This window comes from Mixophyes fleayi, chromosome 2 (genome assembly GCF_038048845.1).
Source record: "Mixophyes fleayi isolate aMixFle1 chromosome 2, aMixFle1.hap1, whole genome shotgun sequence".
NCBI classification, from domain to species: domain Eukaryota; kingdom Metazoa; phylum Chordata; class Amphibia; order Anura; family Limnodynastidae; genus Mixophyes; species Mixophyes fleayi.
Window position 1 is genome coordinate 328,371,052 of NC_134403.1, and position 9,796 is coordinate 328,380,847.

Consider the following 9,796-nt stretch of genomic DNA (forward strand, 5'->3'; position numbering starts at 1 on the left):
ATTGCCTTTATACTTTTGTATAATAAAATCCTCTCCGTATTGAAAATTCAAATCTTTGTGTTTTTTGATGGTTTTCTGGTAGTTCAACTCCTCACTCACTCACAACCTGTCAAATGTTCAAAGAGGGTCCTTAGCAGACACTCTTACTCACACTTCAGCTGTAGTACACCTTTGACTATTTAAGCATAATAAAACACTAGCAATTAAAACCGCACACAGATAGGTCTCCAAAAATTTGTAATTAAAAGAAACTTGGGCGGACTTGTGACCAGAAATTTGCTCAGGCCATAACATAATTGCCTAAAAGCCAACTTTGTTTTTTTATTTTTTTTTGGGGGATTTTTTATTTTTTTAAATTATCTGAAAGCCGCTGGGAGACTTAATTGTTTGAGAAGTGGTCTTGTCAAATGAAGGTCTTGACACACTGGGGCGTGAAATGGGCATTTCTGACACCGATTTTTTTCTTGTAATATTGGAAAATCTGTTAGTAATCCAGAATTTAAGGTCTATTAACAGGTATTTTATTATGAACAATGCATTTAGGTACAAATTACCACTAACCTATAGCAACCAATCAGCAATTTGGTTTCTCCTGTCTAGACCAAGTTAGACACTGGAAATCCGTTATGAAGTTACCTCAATGGGCATCGCAAAATGCCTTGGTTTTGTCTTTATACTTTGTCAAGTACATTTCACAGTGCAAACTAACTCTCCACTCTCGGGGAAACGCTGAGGCAATCTCAAAAGTGTAAAGGTCACATGAAAGTCCACCTTTTTGTCACTACAAGAACACCCCATTCAATAAAAAAAAATGACCTTTTCTGGTTTGTTCCTAAAACACTGCTTGGTTTTGTCTCATTTATGGCCTAAATTAAGGTATGGAATGAGGGTCTTGTTTTGTTTTTTTTTGTTTATAAGGGCACAGTAAATTCAAAAGCACCAGACAATCATTGTATAGATATAATCTAAATTAATACAATAAACATAATAACCGATACGTAAGTACAATTAAGCATAATAACACAAACATGAATAGTCATAGGCTAGCAATTACAGCTAGCATGGACAGAGGTATGAATTCCATGCACTTTAGTGGATACACAGCAAAAATCTTGTCATAAGACATGGGGACGTATGAGGTAGACAAACATGAGCCATAAGATAGACAGGACCCTGTCTGTGAGAGCTTACATTATAGAGGGACGGTGGCACAGGTAAAAAGTTCAACTTTTCATAAATGCTAATTTTGTTGATTCAGATGAAAAAAAACAAACCCAAAACCACAGTTGTCAGTTTAGTTTCACAAAGGGAAAAAATTTCTGGCCCAAAACTAACAATGTGATAAATTCCTTGAATCAATCACCCACATAACGTTCTATACTAATCATAGTCAGATACCATTTCTTGTAAGAAAGCGATCCTATACATATTTAAGTTCTGTTACTGAAGTTGTCATCATGGTCATGTGGTAAGTAACATTCCACCGCTTAACCTCTACTACAGTAAAGAACCCATTTCTGTGCTTGCTGTGAATCCGTCTTCCATTCATAATTGAGCACCCGTGTTTCCTGCATGATCATTGACATGAAAAATTTGTTAGACAAATGTTTCTATTATAATCTAACATATTTGTGTGTATTAATTAGGTTGCTCAAAGGCGTCTTTTCTTTATTTCACACCGAAGTAAACAAACTTAATTTTCCCGTCTTCTCTCTATAAATTAGCGAACACATTCCCTTTATTCACAATATGGCCTGCGTCTGAGCTATCTGCAATTCTTCTATGTCCTTCTAGATCTCCAAAACTGTACCCTACATTCAAGATGTGGTCTAACTATTGACAATGGTAATACTATGTTTGCCTTACATGTACTTATCCCTAATTTTATGCACTCCAAGCTTTTATTTGTCTTTTGCAGCTGCTGCCTGGCACTGAGTGCTACTATTATTCTTTTATGTTAATTTGTACTAATAAATTCTTCTCCACCACTGTTTTCCCCTTTTGTATTCCATAAGAAGTGTAGTTATTACCATTGCCTGAGCCATATATTTATCTACATTACATTAAATCTGTCGTTTCATGGCCCAGTTTGACATTTTGCCTAAATCTTTCTGTAGCAATTGTTTAGTGTCATCAGCAATTATGGTCACGTGACATTCTTGTCAATCCACCGTCATTAATAAAAATATTAAAAAGAACAGGGCCTGATATGAGTCCCTATGATACACTACGAATAGCTTTACAACAGTCTATAAACAAGTTTCATTACAAGAATTTTGTCAACTATCCTTCCAGCCATTCTGTACCTATGTACATACTTTATCACCTGGAGTCTATAAATATATCAATTAGCCACCTGTAAATGACTGAATTTCGTTCCTTTACCACACAGCAGTGGATGTCACCTGAGCCAGGTGTTTTATCTGTACATTGTTAAGGAGTAACAACACCATCATCATTATCATCATCATCATCATCATTTATTTATATAGCGCCAGCAAATTCCGTAGCGCTTTACAATTGGGAACAAACAGTAATAAAACAATACTGGGTACTACATACAGACAGAGAGGTAAGAGGGCCCTTTGCGCAAGCTTAAAATCTATGGGATCCTCCGGTATTAGCCCCCTCACCTCTGCATTAGATACAGTATCTGTTCTATTAGTCCAGCTGTGCCCCCCTCTAGTTCACTTTTACCAATTGCAAAAGGTAATTTTACAATGGCTAAAAACTGTTTTCCTTTGTCAGAACTGCTAGTTTCATCGTCCCAATTTATATCTGGATAGTAAAACCACACCTATGGGGAGGGGACATTTATTTCCTGCTGTCAATTTATAATAAATCTATTACAGTACAGTCATTTGTTATAAGGGGCATATAGCAAACCGCAATCAGTATTTTACTAGTACCTTTAGTCCATGTATAACTACAGATAATCCACCATCATTAATTGTATTTCACCTATTTTCTTTCCTATCATTTGCTACCATACGTTGACACTTTTACTATTACTTTTAATGTAAGCACATCCTTATTACCTTTCTTCCATAGTAGATTTCTCTATAGTCTCTTGTATTGATTTTTACTGATTCTATTGTTTCTCTTGTCCTTATTTATCTGTGGCACCATATAAATAGATGATGATGGTGATGATTGTCTCTTCTAACCCCTACCATCACTCCTTCTCATTCTCTCTCATCTAGGCCCTGCTCACCAGCTTTTCTTATTTGCAAAATTCTGCTTCCATCTTCACCGTCCCCCAAGTTCCTAGTATAAAATTTCCTTCAGACACAGGGTCCGATTAGGGATTCCGGCTGCCCTAGGCTATTTCAGCCGTAGCGCCCCCCTTGACCATCCTTCCCCCAATATAGGTGTTTAGGGCTACTCTTGAATATGAATATTCAGAAGTATTCTCCAGCATTCACATTTAGACAGATTGTGCAATCTCTCTTACCAGTTCTTGTTCTTCTCTCTTACTTGTTCTTGCAGCTTTGTTGTCTTCTAGCTGGATTCTGGAAATTCGAGGTCCTGTTTTGAAAACATGCAGCAATTGTATTATAATGCAAAATGTTAACAAACCCTGAATGATTAGGTCCTTTAGTCCAAACACAACAGTCCATTATGGCCAGATTAAACTACCCCATAGAACAGGCATATGTAGGCAATAAAATATATGAACATATTTGTCAAAGAGCTATAAAAAAAATACAAACCTTTACCAGCCCCACCTGACTATTATTCAGTATTGTAGTGACCCCAGAGACCACAGAGATCATCCTCATAACCGTTGCACAATACAAAGATCATGCCCCTAAAAAGCTACTCTATTTTTTAAATGCCCCACTCAGCAATTTTTTCAACCCCCTTTATCTGTCCCCTCCAGCCTGCTCACCTGCCCCCTCCAGCCTGCTCACCTGCCCCCTCCAGCCTGCTCACCTGCCCCCTCTAGCCTGCTCACCTGCCCCCTCCAGCCTGCTCACCTGCCGCTCCGCAGTTTAGGTTAACATGACACCTGTCTCCTCCTGTACACAGAGGAGTCGGCCATTTTGTCTGCTGAACTAGTATGACAACACAGCCTATCAATTCACACATAACCAGTGGTGTCATATGTATACTAGCCACGAAGCTCCAGTGATATCATTAGATTCCTAGGGGGGGATTCAATTGACCGCATTACTCGTGAGAATAATACGGGACGTGCACTATTACCGTTAGTACGGTAATTTTAACACTGATTTCGGCTTGTGTCTTTTAGAATTGCGAGCATAAATCAGTGTTGAAATTACCATGCGAACGGTAATAATTAGCACTATTACCATAGTAACGGTAATTATTCTTAAGCATAACACTGTCAATTAAATCTCCCGCCCTCCCCTCCCGCTCTGGTCAGGGGAGGGATGGCAAACTTTAGCCCGGGGAGCAAGACTCAACTTGACAGCCCCCTGCCCCGCAGCCCAGTCTGACCCTGCCCCTAGTGACAAGCTGCATTCTCAAACATATTGGCTCAAACCACAAAATGTCTCCGCTGTCCGTATACAACAATGGCTGTTTAAGTGGCATCTGTTGACGCAGAAGATGAATTACGATGGTGCATTCTCTGTCATTTCAGTACTTTTAGGCAGAATCAAAATTACTTGAAACTCCTGAAAAGTTTGGCTGTTCTCATGTGCAGGGATTTATTTTAGATGATCTAGAAATAATACATTAAGAACTGTTTAAAAATAAACAATAAAAAAAAATCTTCCAATGTAAATAAATAGACTGCTGAAGTGCCAATTGACAGTAAGGTCTGCTGTGTAAATGCGGCAGGTTTAGGACATGCTGACTCATGAGCCATATCCAGAGCTATACATTGCAGTGATGGTGCTACAAGGAAATGATCTGCTTGTTTATCTGAAAAACAAAACCATCTGGAACCTGTTGTCAACTGTAGATCTCCGAACACAGCGTGATGGATCTGGCAACAGTTACAATGGTGTTACGTAGTTTGTCTGAATTATTTTGTTGTTCTTATTTATTGTATAAAAATGTTGAATGAAGAATTAATGTATTGGATGGGAGGGGTGGCTGATTGCCTTTATACTTTTGTATAATAAAATCCTCTCCGTATTGAAAATTCAAATCTTTGTGTTTTTTGATGGTTTTCTGGTAGTTCAACTCCTCACTCACTCACAACCTGTCAAATGTTCAAAGAGGGTCTTTAGCAGACACTCTTACTCACACTTCAGCTGTAGTACACCTTTGACTATTTAAGCATAATAAAACACTAGCAATTAAAACCGCACACAGATAGGTCTCCAAAAATTTGTAATTAAAAGAAACTTGGGCGGACTTGTGACCAGAAATTTGCTCGGGCCATAACATAATTGCCTAAAAGCCAACTTTGTTTTTTTATTTTTTTTTTGGGGATTTTTTATTTTTTTAAATTATCTGAAAGCCGCTGGGAGACTTAATTGTTTGAGAAGTGGACTTGTCAAATGAAGGTCTTGACACAGTGGGGCGTGAAATGGGCATTTCTGACACCGATTTTTTTCTTGTAATATTGGAAAATCTGTTAGTAATCCAGAATTTAAGGTCTATTAACAGGTATTTTATTATGAACAATGCATTTAGGTACAAATTACCACTAACCTATAGCAACCAATCAGCAATTTGGTTTCTCCTGTCTAGACCAAGTTAGACACTGGAAATCCGTTATGAAGTTACCTCAATGGGCATCGCAAAATGCCTTGGTTTTGTCTTTATACTTTGTCAAGTACATTTCACAGTGCAAACTAACTCTCCACTCTCGGGGAAACGCTGAGGCAATCTCAAAAGTGTAAAGGTCACATGAAAGTCCACCTTTTTGTCACTACAAGAACACCCCATTCAATAAAAAAAAAATGACCTTTTCTGGTTTGTTCCTAAAACACTGCTTGGTTTTGTCTCATTTATGGCCTAAATTAAGGTATGGAATGATGGTCTTATTTTGTTTTGTTTTTATTTGTTTATAAGGGCACAGTAAATTCAGAAGCACCAGACAATCATTGTATAGATATAATATAAATTAATACAATAAACATAATAACCGATACGTAAGTACAATTAAGCATAATAACACAAACATGAATAGTCATAGGCTAGCAATTACAGCTAGCATGGACAGAGGTATGAATTCCATGCACTTTAGTGGATACACAGCAAAAATCTTGTCATAAGACATGGGGACGTATGAGGTAGACAAACATGAGCCATAAGATAGACAGGACCCTGTCTGTGAGAGCTTACATTATAGAGGGAGGGCGGCACAGGTAAAAAGTTCAACTTTTCATAAATGCTAATTTTGTTGATTCAGATGAAAAAAAAAACCCCAAAACCACAGTTGTCAGTTTAGTTTCACAAAGGGAAAAAATTCCTGGCCCAAAACTAACAATGTGATAAATTCCTTGAATCAATCACCCACATAACGTTCTATACTAATCATAGTCAGATACCATTTCTTGTAAGAAAGCGATCCTATACATATTTAAGTTCTGTTACTGAAGTTGTCATCATGGTCATGTGGTAAGTAACATTCCACCGCTTAACCTCTACTACAGTAAAGAACCCATTTCTGTGCTTGCTGTGAATCCGTCTTCCATTCATAATTGAGCACCCGTGTTTCCTGCATGATCATTGACATGAAAAATTTGTTAGACAAATCTTTCTATTATAATCTAACATATTTGTATGTATTAATTAGGTTGCTCAAAGGCGTCTTTTCTTTATTTCACACCGAAGTAAACAAACTTAATTTTCCCGTCTTCTCTCTATAAATTAGCGAACACATTCCCTTTATTCACAATATGGCCTGCGTCTGAGCTATCTGCAATTCTTCTATGTCCTTCTAGATCTCCAAAACTGTACCCTACATTCAAGATGTGGTCTAACTATTGACAATGGTAATACTATGTTTGCCTTACATGTACTTATCCCTAATTTTATGCACTCCAAGCTTTTATTTGTCTTTTGCAGCTGCTGCCTGGCACTGAGTGCTACTATTATTCTTTTATGTTAATTTGTACTAATAAATTCTTCTCCACCACTGTTTTCCCCTTTTGTATTCCATAAGAAGTGTAGTTATTACCATTGCCTGAGCCATACATTTATCTACATTACATTAAATCTGTCGTTTCACGGCCCAGTTTGACATTTTGCCTAAATCTTTCTGTAGCAATTGTTTAGTGTCATCAGCAATTATGGTCACGTGACATTCTTGTCAATCCACCGTCATTAATAAAAATATTAAAAAGAACAGGGCCCGATATGAGTCCCTATGATACACTACGAATAGCTTTACAACAGTCTATAATCAAGTTTCATTACAAGAATTTTGTCAACTATCCTTCCAGCCATTCTGTACCTATGTACATACTTTATCACCTGGAGTCTATAAATATATCAATTAGCCACCTGTAAATGACTGAATTTCGTTCCTTTACCACACAGCAGTGGATGTCACCTGAGCCAGGTGTTTTATCTGTACATTGTTAAGGAGTAACAACACCATCATCATTATCATCATCATCATCATCATCATCATCATTTATTTATATAGTGCCAGCAAATTCCGTAGCGCTTTACAATTGGGAACAAACAGTAATAAAACAATACTGGGTAATCCATACAGACAGAGAGGTAAGAGGGCCCTTTGCGCAAGCTTAAAATCTATAGGATCCTCCGGTATTAGCCCCCTCACCTCTGCATTAGATACAGTATCTGTTCTATTAGTCCAGCTGTGCCCCCCTCTAGTTCACTTTTACCAATTGCAAAAGGTAATTTTACAATGGCTAAAAACTGTTTTCCTTTGTCAGAACTGCTAGTTTCATCGTCCCAATTTATATCTGGATAGTAAAACCACCCGTTGGGGAGGGGACATTTATTTCCTGCTGTCAATTTATAATAAATCTATTACAGTACAGTCATTTGCTATAAGGGGCATATAGCAAACCGCAATCAGTATTTTACTAGTACCTTTAGTCCATGTATAACTACAGATAATCCACCATCATTAATTTTATTTCACATATTTTCTTTCCTATCATTTGCTACCATACGTTGACACTTTTACTATTACTTTTAATGTAAGCACATCCTTATTACCTTTCTTCCGTAGTAGATTTCTCTATAGTCTCTTGTATTGATTTTTACTGATTCTATTGTTTCTCTTGTCCTTATTTATCTGTGGCACCATATAAATAGATGATGATGGTGATGATTGTCTCTTCTAACCCCTACCATCACTCCTTCTCATTCTCTCTCATCTAGGCCCTGCTCACCAGCTTTTCTTATTTGCAAAATTCTGCTTCCATCTTCACCGTCCCCCAAGTTCCTAGTATAAAATTTCCTTCAGACACAGGGCCCGATTAAGGATTCCGGCTGCCCTAGGCTATTTCAGCCGTAGCGCCCCCCTTGACCATCCTTCCCCCAATATAGGTGTTTAGGGCTACTCTTGAATATGAATATTCAGAAGTATTCTCCAGCATTCACATTTAGACAGTTTGTGCAATCTCTCTTACCAGTTCTTGTTCTTCTCTCTTACTTGTTCTTGCAGCTTTGTTGTCTTCTAGCTGGATTCTGGAAATTCGAGGTCCTGTTTTGAAAACATGCAGCAATTGTATTATAATGCAAAATGTTAACAAACCCTGAATGATTAGGTCCTTTAGTCCAAACACAACAGTCCATTATGGCCAGATTAAACTACCCCATAGAACATGCATATGTAGGCAATAAAATATATGAACATTTTTGTCAAAGAGCTATAAAAAAAATACAAACCTTTACCAGCCCCACCTGACTATTATTCAGTATTGTAGTGACCCTAGAGACCACAGAGATCATCCTCATAACCGTTGCACAATACAAAGATCATGCCCCTAAAAAGCTACTCTATTTTTTAAATGCCCCACTCAGCAATTTTTTCAACCCCCTTTATCTGTCCCCTCCAGCCACCTCACCTGCCCCCTCCAGCCTGCTCACCTGCCCCCTCCAGCCTGCTCACCTGCCCCCTCTAGCCTGCTCACCTGCCCCCTCCAGCCTGCTCACCTGCCGCTCCTCCCCCCCCCCCCCCGAGACGTTAGAACAAAGACTTACGTGCTGTGGAGTCTTCTTTTCTCGCTGTCTGGCAGCGATCGCTGTTAGCTGCCTGTCAGTGCGGCCCAGGCTTTTCTTACGCTGGTCACGTGAGATGTGGAAGTCCTGATCTGACGTGACCAGAGTAAGAAGCGCCCGCAGCCACACTGACTGCCTGTCATGTGATAGTGACAGTCGGGACCGCTCCTTTAGACCAGGGGTGGTCCCGATGACTCCGGCCCCAGCTACATATACAAAAAAAAAAAAAAAATACATCTCGGCAACACTGCGCCCCACCCCCCCAGGCTCCAGCGCCCCTATTGGCTGACCAGGCCCTGTTCAGACATCTAGCCCTGCTCTCCCTCACCTTCCCCAATGAGGTGCAGCCCATGTGTACTGCTGAGACTGTAGCTCTAACGGTGTCATTGGTGACCTATGGGTCCTCCCTTGCTCCCTCACAACTATCTAACAACCCAATCCACAGTGATGGAAGCTTTTAATACATTGTTTGGACAGCACTTGGCCAAAGTGAAATATAAAGATGCGAAGGATGTAAATGACCACGTGCCTCTCCGCACAGCGAGGAGCCCCCCTAAACATGGGGCTTTTCCACCCCTTTAATTCAATTCAATTATATTGTTCTGCAAAATGAACTCTCATTTTTGCGCTACTATGTAAAACTAAGCAATATTAGGTACACTATACT

At 39.0% G+C, this 9,796-nt stretch overlaps 1 long non-coding RNA gene across 1 annotated transcript; it reads right to left on the minus strand.

Annotated features, from left to right (window-relative positions):
• Positions 1-6,443: 6,443 nt before the first annotated feature.
• LOC142140464 (uncharacterized) lies at positions 6,444-9,256 on the minus strand. Its single transcript, XR_012688497.1, has 3 exons — positions 9,112-9,256; positions 8,538-8,611; positions 6,444-6,643 (listed from the first exon to the last, which is right to left on the minus strand). It is a non-coding gene; the product is annotated as an uncharacterized LOC142140464 (long non-coding RNA).
• Between the last annotated feature and the right edge of the window lie 540 nt (positions 9,257-9,796).